This window comes from Molossus molossus, unplaced genomic scaffold (genome assembly GCF_014108415.1).
Source record: "Molossus molossus isolate mMolMol1 unplaced genomic scaffold, mMolMol1.p scaffold_m16_p_9, whole genome shotgun sequence".
NCBI lineage: Eukaryota > Metazoa > Chordata > Mammalia > Chiroptera > Molossidae > Molossus > Molossus molossus.
The window spans coordinates 32,631,275-32,645,667 of NW_023425403.1; the positions used below are offsets into that span (position 1 = coordinate 32,631,275).

A 14,393-nucleotide genomic window follows, 5' to 3' on the forward strand; every position below is an offset into this window, starting at 1 on the left:
AGGCTGGGGTTGTGTTCTTCATCCATTCAGGTAAGAACTCTGAGCTCATTGAGAGCCACGTCACACCCTTTCATAATTTTGTGCTTTGCTCATGCTGTTCCATTACCTATAATCCCTCCCCTAACCCCAATTCTCCCCCTTTGCTGCTTGGCTAAATTCTTTGTCTGAATTTCCAAAGTTCCATTGATCTACTCCACACTTTTAACCAAATATTTTTACTTTCTGCACCCTAACATTTATCAGTATCAGCTATTTTTAGTGCTATTTCTCAAAGGAAGAAACTTATAATTACATTTTTATGGGCTAAGTCCTAATACGTGACCTTTCACCTACTTTATCACTTTTTGTACTAACACTGGTTAGTATGAGATTATAACCCAATATTAAGAAATATCTCCTAGAAATGAAGATCTGCTATTGAGCAGATATACAGGCAACATATTTTTTGGATATCACCAATAAACACCCCATTTGCTTACAGTATAATGGGGCTGTTATTGTTTCATCATTTTATGCCCCTATTGGGTAACCTACACTTTTATAACTATGGACGTTCTTCTTTTATGGCATATTACATATTATGCTATATTTATAAATGTGTCTGTATCTCCAATTAGATTCTGAACACTTTAAGAACATAAAATTATCTTATTAAAAGTTTTGGTTTGGTCTCTCCAGCAACTGGTACAATGCCGAGTTTATCGAATGCATTCAATAAGTGTTCATGGGATGACTACATGCATAAGTGATCACATTGTTTAAGTCTTGCACTATAATCCTACATTCTGAATACTTTCTGGTTTAAATGAAGTTTGGGGGGAAGTGACTTGGAAACTTAAGGATGCAAAATAGCATTGTAACTATGGCAAAATATTTTATAAATTTTCAACAAATGTCAATCATTTCTTTAGGATAAAACTCATTTCCATGAAATTGTTTGCTCGTGGAAGTGAATAACACTTGCACGAAAACTAAGCCTAGTTGCCTAGGCTGGTGTGGCTCAGTTGGTTGAGTGTAGTCTCATGCACGAAAGGGTAGGTGATTTGATTCTTGGTCAGGGCACATGACCAGATTTAGGGTTCAACTTCCAGTTGGAGTGCATGCAGGAGGCAACTGATTGATGTTTCTCTCTCTCTCTGTGTCTCTCTCTGTGTCTCTCTCTCTCTCCCCATTCCTCTCTCTCTAAAATCAATAAAAGATTTTTGAAAAACTAAGCCTAGTAGTTTGGCTGATGATTAAACATCTCAATTAGTAGGCTATAATTTTATTTTCTTCCATGTGACACTTGATTTGAAATACCAAGGGCAACTAAATGACAAATAAAGCTCTTCTCACTGTGAGAACACCCATGTAATTGAACTGTGTTATTTACCTACCACCTGTTTTAAAAGCATTTATTTATTTTTTATTTTAATTTTTTCTTTATTGATTTATAGAGGGAGAGAGAAGCATGGATGAGAGAGAACATCAATTGGCTGCCTCCTGTATGTCCCCCACTGGGGATTTGGCCCACAACCTGGGCATGTGTCCTGACCAGGAATTGAACTGGTGACCTCTTGGTGCATGGGTCGATGCTCAACCACTGAGCCACACCGGCCAGGCTTAAAAGCATTTAAAATGTGGACTATTTGCTACTCTTCAGAGCTATTTTCTTAAGAATTTCACAGGGAAATTAATCCTTGCATTTTGTCTGTGAAATACATATGTAGAGAAAATTATCAAACTATCATACATTTGATTTGATAAATATTTACTGTCATTTCCTAAGCAGGTGACAGAGCCAGGTTAGGCGTAAAGCATCATCCAGTTTCCTGAAAAATTTCCTTTCTCTCTCTTTCCTGGCTCTTACCATGAGCTCCCATTCTACCGTTTCTTATACTGCAGTCTCTTTCCAACTCATAGCCACTGCCTGCTTTCTACTGAAGTTGCTTAACCTCTCCCACAATTCCCATCTGCATTGCACTTCCTAGACCCTGGATCCCTCCTTCATCCTTCTGTTAGTGATTATAATTAAAATTTGGGTAAGGTTTATTTTATACAGACAGTAAATGCAAATTTCAACTCCCCACTGGCATGATCCTTACCCATGGTGGAATCAGAAATAAAGGGTCAAAGTACCCCCTTTACACAAGAATGTCCATGGCAGCATCTCTGCTGAGTTTGTCTGGGCTTGTTCCTAAAGTATACTTCTATCGTTAGTAACTTTGAAAAATCAATGCAAAGGATAAGGCCAGCTGAATCACCAGGGCAGCAGGGAGACAGTCAGACTGGAACAGCAGTCCAGTTAACATCCCCATCATCTCCTGAAACAGGGCAGGAAATAAACATGCAATAGACTGGAAACTCCATAGTTATAGCTTTTAGTGAAATGACATCATATAAAATGAATCTATGAAACACATTCCAATAAAATAAAGCCACTGCAATGATCATTAATCCATTCAACAAATATCCAAATGATTGCTATTTAGAAGACACACCATATAGCAGAAATAGTAAATAAAACGTGGATCCCATCTTTAATGAACTTATGAGAGGTAAGACACATAAATTAACCCTAGGAAGAAAGAAATGAGGCAATGTTTGTTATAGAGAGACCTATACAACATATAATAAACACATATAGTTAAATATATATGTGGTTGAATATGTATAGGTATATATATGGTCAAATATATAGGGATTGGCAAAAGTAGGTTTATAGTTGTGAGTAGATGAAAAGGAGTTAATTCTCTTATTATGTATTTATTAATTGTTGTATTTTCCATACAAACCACTGTAAACCTACTTTTGCCAACCCTGTATATATAGTTAAATAGGTTTAAATATATATGTGGTTAAATGTTTATGGTTAGATATATATGGTTCAATATATATATCACTCTGTGTGTGTGTGTGTGTGTGTGTGTGTGTGTGTGTGTGCAATGTACTGATTTGAAATCAGGTTCCTAGATTTAAATTTAACAATTTAATTCACCATTGTGTTCTTCAATTTTCTCTTCCGTAAAAAATATAGTAGTCTACATTTCATTTGATGTTTAATATATTAGATGAAATAATACATGTTGAAAGACATTATTACTAAACTAGTTAATTTAACCAAAGATAAACTAATTTGTGTTAAATACATTATTGATAAACAAACTAATTAATTTGACCAATGATTATTGAGCATTGGTGAGAAGCCAGACACTTTAAGAGTTGGGAAAATGAAGCTGAATACGAGTCTCCCTTCAAGGAGTTCAGAATTATGTAGAGGAAATATTTAGGCAAACAAATGATTCCAGTAACATGTGGCATATGCTATAGTAAAGGGTAAAATCAGTAAATAAAGAGTACTTTGAGAACAGAGCAGGGAGGGTCAGACCACGGAAGGCGGTCTATTGGGGGCGGTGCGCAAGCGCAATCAGGGAAGGAGGCAGCTGTGCTGGTTCAGGCCTGGCCCAGGGGGCAGCACGCACCCGGCTCACCTCGCACATGCAAGGCATCGGCAGGAGGGAAGAGCGGGAAGACAGCTGGGGGCCCAATCACGAGGTGCTTCTTAGTAAGAGACGGTTTGAATTCTCATAAAATTAGTGAGTGACTTAAACTTGATGGCTTAAAGCAACAGAAATTTATTCACTTACATTTCTGGAGGTGAGAAGTCCAAGATCAAAGGTCGGCTAAACCAAGCTCCCTCCAAAGACTGTGGGGGAGAATCCATTCTTGCCTCTTGTGTCTGTGGGCTTCCTTGTCTTGTGACTGCATGATCTCTCCACATGGTACCTCCTCCTCTGTGTCTGTGTCTTCTTCTCTGTGTGTCTCTTACAAGGACACTTGCTATAGGATTTAAGAACCACCTGCATAATTCAGAATGATCTCCTCCTCTCAAGATCCTTCACTTAATTAAATCTACAAAAACTTTTTTCTTCCAAATAGGCTCCCGGTAGATGTAGCGCTTTTGAGGGTAGGGGATACCACTCACCACACTTCAGTGAAAAAGCACTCAAGAATGTATTTGAGAAACACACAACTGTGTTTGAGCAATCACTTTGGAGACTGAGGGCAAGACAGTTTCATGCTGTGCAAACTCTAAAAAAAAAACTACACAAGCACCACCACTATTATTGTTCCCTGTGAATTACCACACACAACTCTCTAAAGAACCTAAGCTTGAAAGGTAAGCCCTGACTGATGTATAATTTTTGACATGGTTCAAAATCACTTCTTACCGTTTATCATTTAAGCGATATACCAAGGTATGGAACACAGAACTCAGCCTCCCAAACATCCAGACACCCATCTTTCTCTTTCACAAGGTGGTTCCCAGGCGTGGCTGCCATTGGACTCTCCTAGGGTACCTCAAGTCTAATACCTGGGTCCCATGCCCAGAGATTCTGATCCATTTTGTCTGGGATGAAACCTGGGTGCTGGGATTTTGCAAATCTTCCCAGGTGATTCTAATATGCAGCCAGAGACTAGAACTGCCGTTTTATATTGAAGATTTTCTCTGTGATTAGCATCTATTTGACTCTGAGGGCCTTATCTTTTCACTTATTCGGGTTTTCAAATTACCTGTATCCAAACACAACTCAACTGAAAACTGGCTTAATGATGACCCCTCTCAGTTAGACCCTCTAACAGAAAAATGGTGCCTCACCTCATCTGTTTTTTTAAATTGTAATAATGCAAGGTTACTTCTTCAATATCAAAACCAAATTTTTAGCACCTAGAAATTTTAATACTTTTCTCATCATGGATTCCTTTTCCATTGATGTAGATTTTTTTTAAAGTTGCCTTAATAAAGCATTCATCTTGATCACTGAGTTGGGGGAGGGCACTTTAATTTTTCTGCCAGAGGTGGGAACCTGTCTCACCTTACCTTCCCACTTCCCACTCTGAACATAATTACGTTCTTTTCCTGTGGCTGCTATGACAAATTACCACAGCATCAGTGGTTTGAATAAATCAACAAAAATGTCTTATTTCACAGAGTCCACAGAGTGCAGGGCCATTCTCCCTGGGGTGCTCTAGGGGAGACTCCTTCTTAACTTCTTCCAGCTTCGGGTGGCTCTCGGCCCCCTTACCTTCGGCTGCATAACTTCAACCTCTGCCTCCCTCTTCACAGGCTTCTCCTCCATCTCTGCCTTCCCTTCTTTGTGTCTCTTAGAGCATTTGTCACTGGGTTTGGAGACCACTCGATAAGCCAGGATGCTCTCTGTCTTATGACCCTAATCAAATCATTAAAAAATATATTTGGGTTTTTTGTTCATTTTTCTTTTCAAATTAAGGTTACTTTCACAGCTTCCAGACATTTAGAACTGGCCATGTTTTGAGCAGAGTCACCATTCAACCTACTGCAATAACCTTCTTTCCTTATATCATGTCATTGTATTTTTACAACAAAAGAATACTCAGAGAGGATTTTATTTCTGTGATTTTATAGGTGGAGAAACTGGTTCGCAGGGAGGTTAAATGAATGGTTTCAAGTCATACAGTGTTTACATGGAGGAACCGGGCTCCTGGTTTCTGGTACTGTGCCCTTTGAGCCATGGAGATGTTTTTATCTGTTGCTTTCTCACACTCTGCAAAACAACTTAAGAGAGAAACTGTTGCTATCAAAACCTAAAGAAAGCTGATTCTAGAACCCACAGATTTTATTTGCTTCTCTTTCCATTTTGCGGTGCCTATTATGTTTCCAAGTTTTGCTCCAACAGTTGTACTAGCATCTCTTTTATTACGCTTATAAATTGGCAAACAGATAGCTTAACCCACTTCTTGTTCTAAGCCTGCAAATAAAAGCTGTGATCTCTTATGACAAAATAGTTCTTCCGTGTTAAGCAGTAGAATGTCTGTAATATCTTTTCATCTTAAAGGACACAAAAGGTACATGGAAATGTATTGTTATCTGACCCGGGACGTCTGAGGTCCATACCTCATTAATTGCCTGTTTGATGGGGAAGCATAACGGCCTTCTTGAAATAGTAACAGAGACTTTGTTCCCCCTTGTGCTTTAGTTCTGAAAATGTAAAAGATGCCGTAACCTTTCTGGTTGTCTATGTGGCACTGCAGAGACGTCCACCTGCCTGCACTGACCACCGAGGAGCAATGGAAATGGCATATGGCTGGAATGGGTGAGGGCAGAGGGGAAACCCACGTCCTGCTCTGCAATGGGGCGCCACGCTTATTTACATTCAACCTGGGGGCTTTGCTGGATAGCCAGCTCTTGCTGGCCTCGGAAACATGGCATTAGTGAAATGTCAACTTGCGTTAAGATCACCAGTGGCCTTTTCTGTGCACATTCTTCCGTGTTTCTGCACAAAGATAGCGGAGCACTGCCCTGCGTCTGCTCTGGAGATCGATCTGCCTTCATGTCTGATATTACCTTACATCACCCGGGCCAGGCGGTGTGAGAGAGGGGGCAGAGGGACCGTGTTTACTCACTGAACCTTGAGGTAGAGCTTTAGCAAGTGGCCCGGCTGCTGTAAGTTGTTGAACAGGCTGCAGTTTGGGCCCCCTTTTAGGATTTGCGGTGATGAGAGCAGATCTCTAAGGAGTTGAATGTCTGCGTGATCTAAAACCGGGGCAGTCAAGCTGAAGAGGATGTGTGCTCTAACCTGTTTGCACTGAATACTCTCCATAAATAATTTACAGCCATGACTGCTAGCTATTATTACAAATACCCGATTGCATTTTGACACATGCATCCAGCTTGTAAGTCAATAGATAGGTTTCACCCAGCGTGTGCAGACCTGGCGGAAGTCACCCCTCCTGGTGTGTTTTCCAACAATAAATTTAGCACCCCAAACCAGATAGAGCTTTCGGAGGAAGGCTGCACCTTCAATCAAACAGCAGACTCTTCTTCCAGTCTATTATCCCTTAATAAGTCTTCGGATTTTCTCCTTCTCTGTTGCATAACATGTTTATAAATTTCAAATCATTTGCATCTAATGTTAAAATGAAATTGTTTCGATATGAGAAATAGTCTATTTTCTTATTCAAAGGATCTCTGCACTGCATGGTGTTCCCTCTGAAGTAAACTTGAACTACCAGAAAGTATTTCAATCCTGGTTCATTTTAATATGATTCCCCCACCCCACGCCCATAGTATGACTTTCTTCAGACTGGCATCTTGCCTCGTGCAGACAAAACCCATGACCTTTGTATTTTCTCTTCAGAAAGAAGAAAAGTGGTTTTGCTTTCCGTGATCTCAAAACTGTGTAATAAAGCAAGCAGCCTAATAAATATGTAAGAAGGGAACCACATCAGAGCGCCGTATGATGGTCGCTAAAGTTACATGATTCTATCAGGTTTCCTCTTTAAGAGAAGCCCAAGAACATCATTAAGAGATTACCCTGTCTTTATGACCAATCGATAGCAGGTTGCAGGGTCTCCCTTATTCTTTGATGAGGTACATTTATATGCAATGAGGAATTGCATGTATATTTAATAAGAAACTCCATTATGTGTCCACATGGAGGGAGAAAGGAAAGAGATGTTTGTGCTGGCTGTGGTAAAGCTATAATAAGAAATGTGTCTAAACATTATTTGTTACAGATTTGAAAGGATAATCTTAGGTGAAGGAAAAGGCTGGTAGAAAGCAGTGATTCCACTGAAGGGCAGCTTTTAAATATTCACACGCCATCAGTAGAAAGCATCGATAACGTGCAATATTCTCTCAATAGAAACATACGAGAAATATTAACAGTCCCTTTCATAAGAAGGATTATTTTTCTTCATAGAGGATTATTTAGGAGCAGTAGCCATGGGTTGGATGAGGGACACATACCTACAGTTCATCTGAAAAAAAGTAATTTTGTATCATATATTTTAAGTTAAATTAGCTAGACTGAGTAATCTGTTTATAAACTCTTGCAAAGCTGAAACAAACAATAAAAAATTTATCATCGAAAAACACCATCCAACTGCATTGATATAATTGTGAGAAATATTTTAAAGGTGAAATGTATATTTATTGAAGTTTGATTAGCCAAATAGGCTGATTAAAGAAAATCATGACATACAGAGAATACCTTTAAATTATTTAAAAAATAAGATACTATTAATTCTGTGGATATGGACCTACCCAAGTTCTTCTGTTTCTTTTCTTTTTTTTTATCCTCACCCGAGGACATTTTTTGTTCAGATAGAGAGGGAGGGAGAGAGAGGAAGAGAGAGAGAGAGAGAAACGTCGACGTGAAAGGGACACATCGAGTGGCTGCCACCCGCACGACCCAACCAGGGCCGGAGACAAACTGCAACCGAGGTCCGTGCCCTTAGCGGGAACCGAACCCAGGTCTCTCGGGACCGCAGGCCGACGCTCTAAGCGCTGAGCCAAACTGGCCAGGGCCAAGTTCTTCTGTTTCTTTTTGGTAGCTTGCATTTATATTTACACTCTATTTCCATTTCTACCTAGCAAGAAAAGGGCGCTCTTGACATTACCTACTGAGCAACTTGCTGGATGCTCGCCTGACTCGGGTTGCCCTTCCTCCCACCGGAGCCTGGTGCAGATGCCACTGTGCAGCATGCCTTCCCTGTCTCGTCCTGCACAGAGGCTCACGGGCTCTCCTCCCTGCCTTCCAACCTTCCCTTCTCCTATGCCGCCAGCAGGAACATCTTGTTGGCTAATGTGCTCTTACACATGGTTTCAAGGTGAGTCAGTCTCCATACAGGGGCCTGAACTTCTTACAGCTTCCCTCTCTACTGGCCTCTGCGTCCAACCTCTGCATAAGTCCAGTTCCTAGGGATTTTCAACACCTGCCCATTTCACCTATTCCATGAAGACTTTGCTGCCCACGAGCTCACCCCCATTACTACCGTCTATGCTTATTATACATATTTAGTCTCTGAGCCTTTCAGCTGTTATTTCACCTGAAATAAACCCCTCCCTCTGGTTCTCTTCCCAGTCTAGCTCCCCACTGATCCCTTAAGATTCATTTTGGCCCTGGCTGGTTTGGCTCAGCGGTTAGAGCGTTGGCCTGCGGTCCAGAGAGACCCGGGTTCGGTTCCCGCTAAGGGCATGTACCTCGGTTGCAGTTTGTCCCCGGCCCTGGTTGGGTCGTGCGGGTGGCAGCCACTCGATGTGTCCCTTTCACGTCGACGTTTCTCTCTCTCTCTTTCTCCGCTCTATCTGTACAAAAAATGGAGAAATATCCTCGGGTGAGGATAAAAAAAAAAAAAGATTTATTTTGGACAGTTCTTCTGGGAAGCCTTCAATGACCCCCTAAGAGAGCAAAATTCAAATCCTTAGTTCCTTGTGCCCCTGTGTGAGAAGATTTCAGAGGTCCACAATAAAACAAGAAAAAATTTATTCTCACAAAATTAGATGTGAGCAATTAGAAGGACTTCTTTATTCCAACATTATACATTTTCTTATATTTTGGGGTAGTCAGATTTTTTTAAATGAGGGTGATAGTGGGACACTTTTTTTAAGGTACTGATTTTGGGTAAAAGCTCATATCAGTTTCCCAATATTATTTTGAAAATGTTTGGTCCATGAAATCATGAGTCTGAAAGCCACGTCCCTAAGGTGGTCACTCTATGTACATTGTGACAATAGTACTTCCCATGCCCTGGCATCATTGCTGACTCACAACGTCGGTCTCTCTCCCTGGGCGGGAGTACTTGCATGACATTCATCATAGCATCTTCCGCATCCAGCACGATAAATGTTTGAGTGAAGGAAATAGCAGGAAAATGTTTAGCACTTTATCTTATCAAGGATATCAGTTTATTGTCTTTAACAAGTGGATCTTAATCTGCGTTCTGTGAACTCACCGGGAAGTCCATGAAGGATTTCAAAAGGCCAGTGAACAGCTCAAAATTTTATGCAAAATGTGTGTGTGTGCCTAGATGTACTTGCTTTTTCTGGAGAGGGAGTGTTAGCATTTTCAAAGTCATAACCCTCAAAGATTAATGATCACACAGCAGGAATTATGTCATTCACCCTGGACTGAATTAGCATTCCTCGAATCACAGAGCTGTCCAGGACCCTCCGCCCCTGACTCTGGAGCTGCAAAAATGTATCTGATGCTGTCTTCTCTTCAAAGAACTCATCCATAGTCCAGCTGGGCCATGGAGCCGGCAAATACAAACTACTAGTGGTAAAGACTGCAATAAACATACGCCGTGATGCAGGAACGTGTGGGCTGCTGCCTGATGGTGGGAAGGCTTCACGGAGGAGGTGACACTGGGCCTCGAATAATAAACAATATATTATGCAGCAAATGAAAGAGATAGAAAAGATATTCTAACTATCCAAATTAGACTCCAAATTGGACCCCCCCCCAAAAAAAATCTGCTAAATATGCACAAACACACGTATGCAACGCAAATAAACTCAGATGCCCACAATTCTTTTTTCATTCTTCATAGCATCTAACCTAGTGATGGCCATGAGGCATTTATTTCCCCAAACTTGAGATGCTACAGAATATGGACAAGTTGTGCCATAGCACAACACATTTAGATAATCAAAAATACTTTTAAATGTAAGAAGAAGACAAAAACGTCTTACGCTCCTCCAAACGACTTGAAACTAAAAGGTGTCATGGATTTGTTTGAGACCTGTTCCTACAAATGGAGAGGAAGAACTATGTGCTTAGGAAAGCAGGGACTATTAAGAAGAATGAAAGCTGAATTGGGCCCCTAAACTTGGTTTGTGTGGCTCTCACTACACACAGGGTGGCCAGCAACCAACTGGTGTCTTTGTACAAATTAGAACCCCATGCCTCTTCCTTGGAGAGGATTCAGCGTCACTCCAGGGCACGGCACACAGCTCAATGATCAGAATGTGGGCTGGACTCCAGCCCCCACAGACCTCTCCGCTTGGTGCCTCGAATTATCAAGTCCCATAGGTGCAACCAAGATAACACAAATGATTTATTTTACCTCATTTTAGGATTTGTTGAGCTAATCGGTGTCAAGTTGATCTTGGGATGGTAAAAACCTAGAGGTGGTCCCTAACCTCTTCCTCCTCTCGGGTAAAGAGAGTGCAAAGCAGTGAGCAGCAGCAACTTAACTCCACCGACTGCGGCCAACTTTGGAAAGACACTCATCTTCTCGAAGCTTTTAAATTTTGCAACATTCTTGCAGGCACAATACATTGTGATAAAAAATAAAGAGCTAAACTTGGCACATTTTAGGATAGAATGCTCCAGAGGAGAGTAGGTCTAAGGGGGGGAGGGGGGAATCATTTGGTTTGTCTACTGTTTGGAAGGAAAATTTCAGGGTTAACAGCAGACTATAGATTTCCAATCAGAACGGCATTATGTTGAATGAAAAATGGTACTAGCTGTGCTCCTAATGTAATGCTGTTGGATTTCTTCATAGCACTCCAAACCTCTTCTATGCTGAGTCTCAGTAAATACAATCATCTCTGAAGCAGACATGGCGTTGACTAGTTCAATACATAAGATATGTTGAATGTATAACATGTAAAATGTATATAAATGCATGAAGTCAGAATTAAAATTTAGTTGCTTGGGATCCAGCACCAGGCAACTAAACAGGAAGAATATGAGCCTCTCAAAAATATCTCCCTGACTTACTTTATGTCCATTCGCCAATTCTTTGCGGTGGAAGTTTAAAGTCTCTGCAAAGACAGCACTTGAGCCTAGGCCATGGAACTGTCTCCAGAAGCCACTCATAAACTGCTCCTACTACACCAAAGCATGCAGGAGGTGTTCAGGGTGTTCTCCACAACCCCAGTGTTAACCTAGATCAGTTATTATGTGTTCTATTTACCGCTGCAGAAGGCACAAGTTCTCAGCGTAGAGAATGGAAAGAAGGCATACGTTGATGTATTTCCAAAGGAAAAGAAAAGGAGGATGCATGAGCTGGGTGTCCCTAGACAGACTGCACAACTCCTTGCATGCAATAGCTTTTATCTGAATTCAATCAGTAGGTGCCCAGCCAGGTTTGCTGAAGGACTGTCTTGGAGAGGGAAAGTCCGGAGAGGATGACGACTCATCTGTGTTCCAAAGATTGTCCCTGGACCGTATGGAAGATAGTTATATTTTTTTATAAATTAAGTTTAATCTATTTTTGCCACCACGATTCCTTTTTCTCCTTCTGAAATGGGTATTAAATGACTTGAGCTAGAAATAGGAATCCTTGTTCTAAAAGAGTCCTTAAGCCAGGGTCGTTCATTGCATTCACCGCACCTCCTTGTAATTCACCAGTGACTCAGTCATCAGGCCTAATACTGCTGAATGAGTGTGGCCTAAAAAACCTCTAGAGGAGAAACTAGATCCTTCTCTAAAGTTTATTAACCTCAGTACATCTAGGTATTTAATATTGGAAGATCATCAAGAAATACATTTTCCGTATCTCTGTGAGCAGTAATTCACCTCTCTCACACCTGGGTACATGCCGAATTCAGTGCCTCCAGCTCCTTTGACCCACAGACGCTATGTTGTTTGTATACTAATCCTTGGCACACACTGTTCGCCACAAGATCAGCAAGTTCAAAGACTCCCTAGATCCCACTGCCTCAGTTCCTGAATATTCTTAGTCAGTTTCCGTCTCCTTTTCACCCTTCATCTCATCTTTGCTTCCACTTTTCAATCTCAGTAGGAGAGCAGTTAGCAGCATTCTGAAATGAGTAGAAGTCTTTCAGGTTCCCTGGTTCTCTGTGGGTGGCACAAGAGGGCTGTGTTGCTGGATGCAAGCCACACTTACTGGAGCCACAGACATGGCCTTGGTCACCCATAGGCACATGGGACGAATAGCTGCTCCAGCCGTCGGCTGAGCCATCTATCTCTGTGGGAACACGCGGTGGTGGCTGGGGAGAGTGTGCTGACATCAGCAGAAATGACCAGGAGAGTCAGATGAAAAGGCAGCAGAGGAAGGGAATCGGTTTTTCATCTGCTTGCTGAGGCCTTTTGTGAATGAGGGCAATTCTAGTCACTTTGGTCCAGACTCTTTGCAAATCTTTCAATGCAGAGAAAATGGCATCTCTCTAGGGGTAGGCAGCCATAAACGTTTAGCATAGCTGGTAGGTCAAGAATATTGATTATTTAACTTTCCTCACATTCTGAAAGATAGAAATTTAAACTGAGGCAAACTAAATCCACACCATCCATTGCGTGCTTGGGTCTATTTTATGGATTGCAACATTATTATTGAAAACATTTCCACTGCACTTAAACAAACTCAGTGGAAACAACACAGTACTTATGGTATGGAATATACAAACTTCGTATAATTTTGCCTTCAACATAAAGTTAAAGTACAAATGTGGGTAACAGTTCTAGATAACATAGATCAGTTGTTATGTGTTCTGTTTATGATGTATTCTATTTATATGATTTATAAAAGAATACCTTTGTAAACAAATGAGTTATCTCAAAGTGTAATTCTAGGAGTGTAATTTCATATAAGGGCAATAATAATAAGTAACCATAATCTTTTAGTGTCATTTATTAATAGCAGGAGTAGTATCAACATTATGTATTTCTTATATTATTTTAGTGCGTTTAATACTGTACCCCAAAATATATATCTGCCTGGAAATTGGGAATGTGGTCTTATTTGGAATCAGAGTCTTTGCAGATGTGAATGGTGTAAAGATCTGGAGATGAGATTGTCCTGCATTGGAATGGGCTTTAAATATCTTATCTATCTATATCTATACATAAATGAATATTGATCATATAATAAAAATTATGATATAATTTTAAATAAATGGTATATATGTGCTCCTAATAACATAGACTCAAAATACATAATGGCTGTTTTCCTTCTCATCAAGCAGATCTCTTCAAATATTACCTACTCAAATGTCTTCCTTGGCTACCCTGTCTAAAATAGTACTTCAGGTCAGTGGGCTTCTTTCCTGGTCTCTCAGATAAAAAATAAAATAAAGCCCTGGCCGGTTTGGCTCAGCGGTTAGAGCGTCCACCTGCGGTCCGGAGAGACCCGGGTTCGGTTCCCGCTAAGGGCATGTACCTCGGTTGCAGTTTGTCCCCGGCCCTGGTTGGTCGTGCTGGTGGCAGCCACTCGATGTGTCCCTTTCACATCGATGTTTCCCTCTCTCTTCCTCTCTCTCCCTCCCACTCTGTCTGTGCAAAAAATGGAAAAATGTCCTCGGGTGAGGATAAAAAAAATAATAATAATAAAATAAAATAAAATAAAATAAAGTAGTTTCTCCTCTTATCCCACCGCAACCCTCTATACAGACAGAGGACTCTGGCGCTCATCTTTGTTCCAGGGAGCCTCACACTCCTCCAGAACTTACTACCCTCATCCCATAACAGCCCAAGGTAACTCCTTGCTTGGGGTGCTCTGCCAGGCCTTGGACGAAGCAGAAAGCACAGTGTGAACCCTGATCGCAGGAATGTGCAACATGCAAGGAACAATGGTTCCCCACTGAGATTTCCATAGAACATGCAATAAATACACTGCTTAAACAC

At 41.0% G+C, this 14,393-nt stretch overlaps 1 pseudogene; it reads right to left on the reverse strand.

The window, feature by feature from the left end:
- Positions 1-10,039, reverse strand: part of LOC118622340 — a 70,847-nt pseudogene extending 60,808 nt beyond the window's left edge.
- Between the last annotated feature and the right edge of the window lie 4,354 nt (positions 10,040-14,393).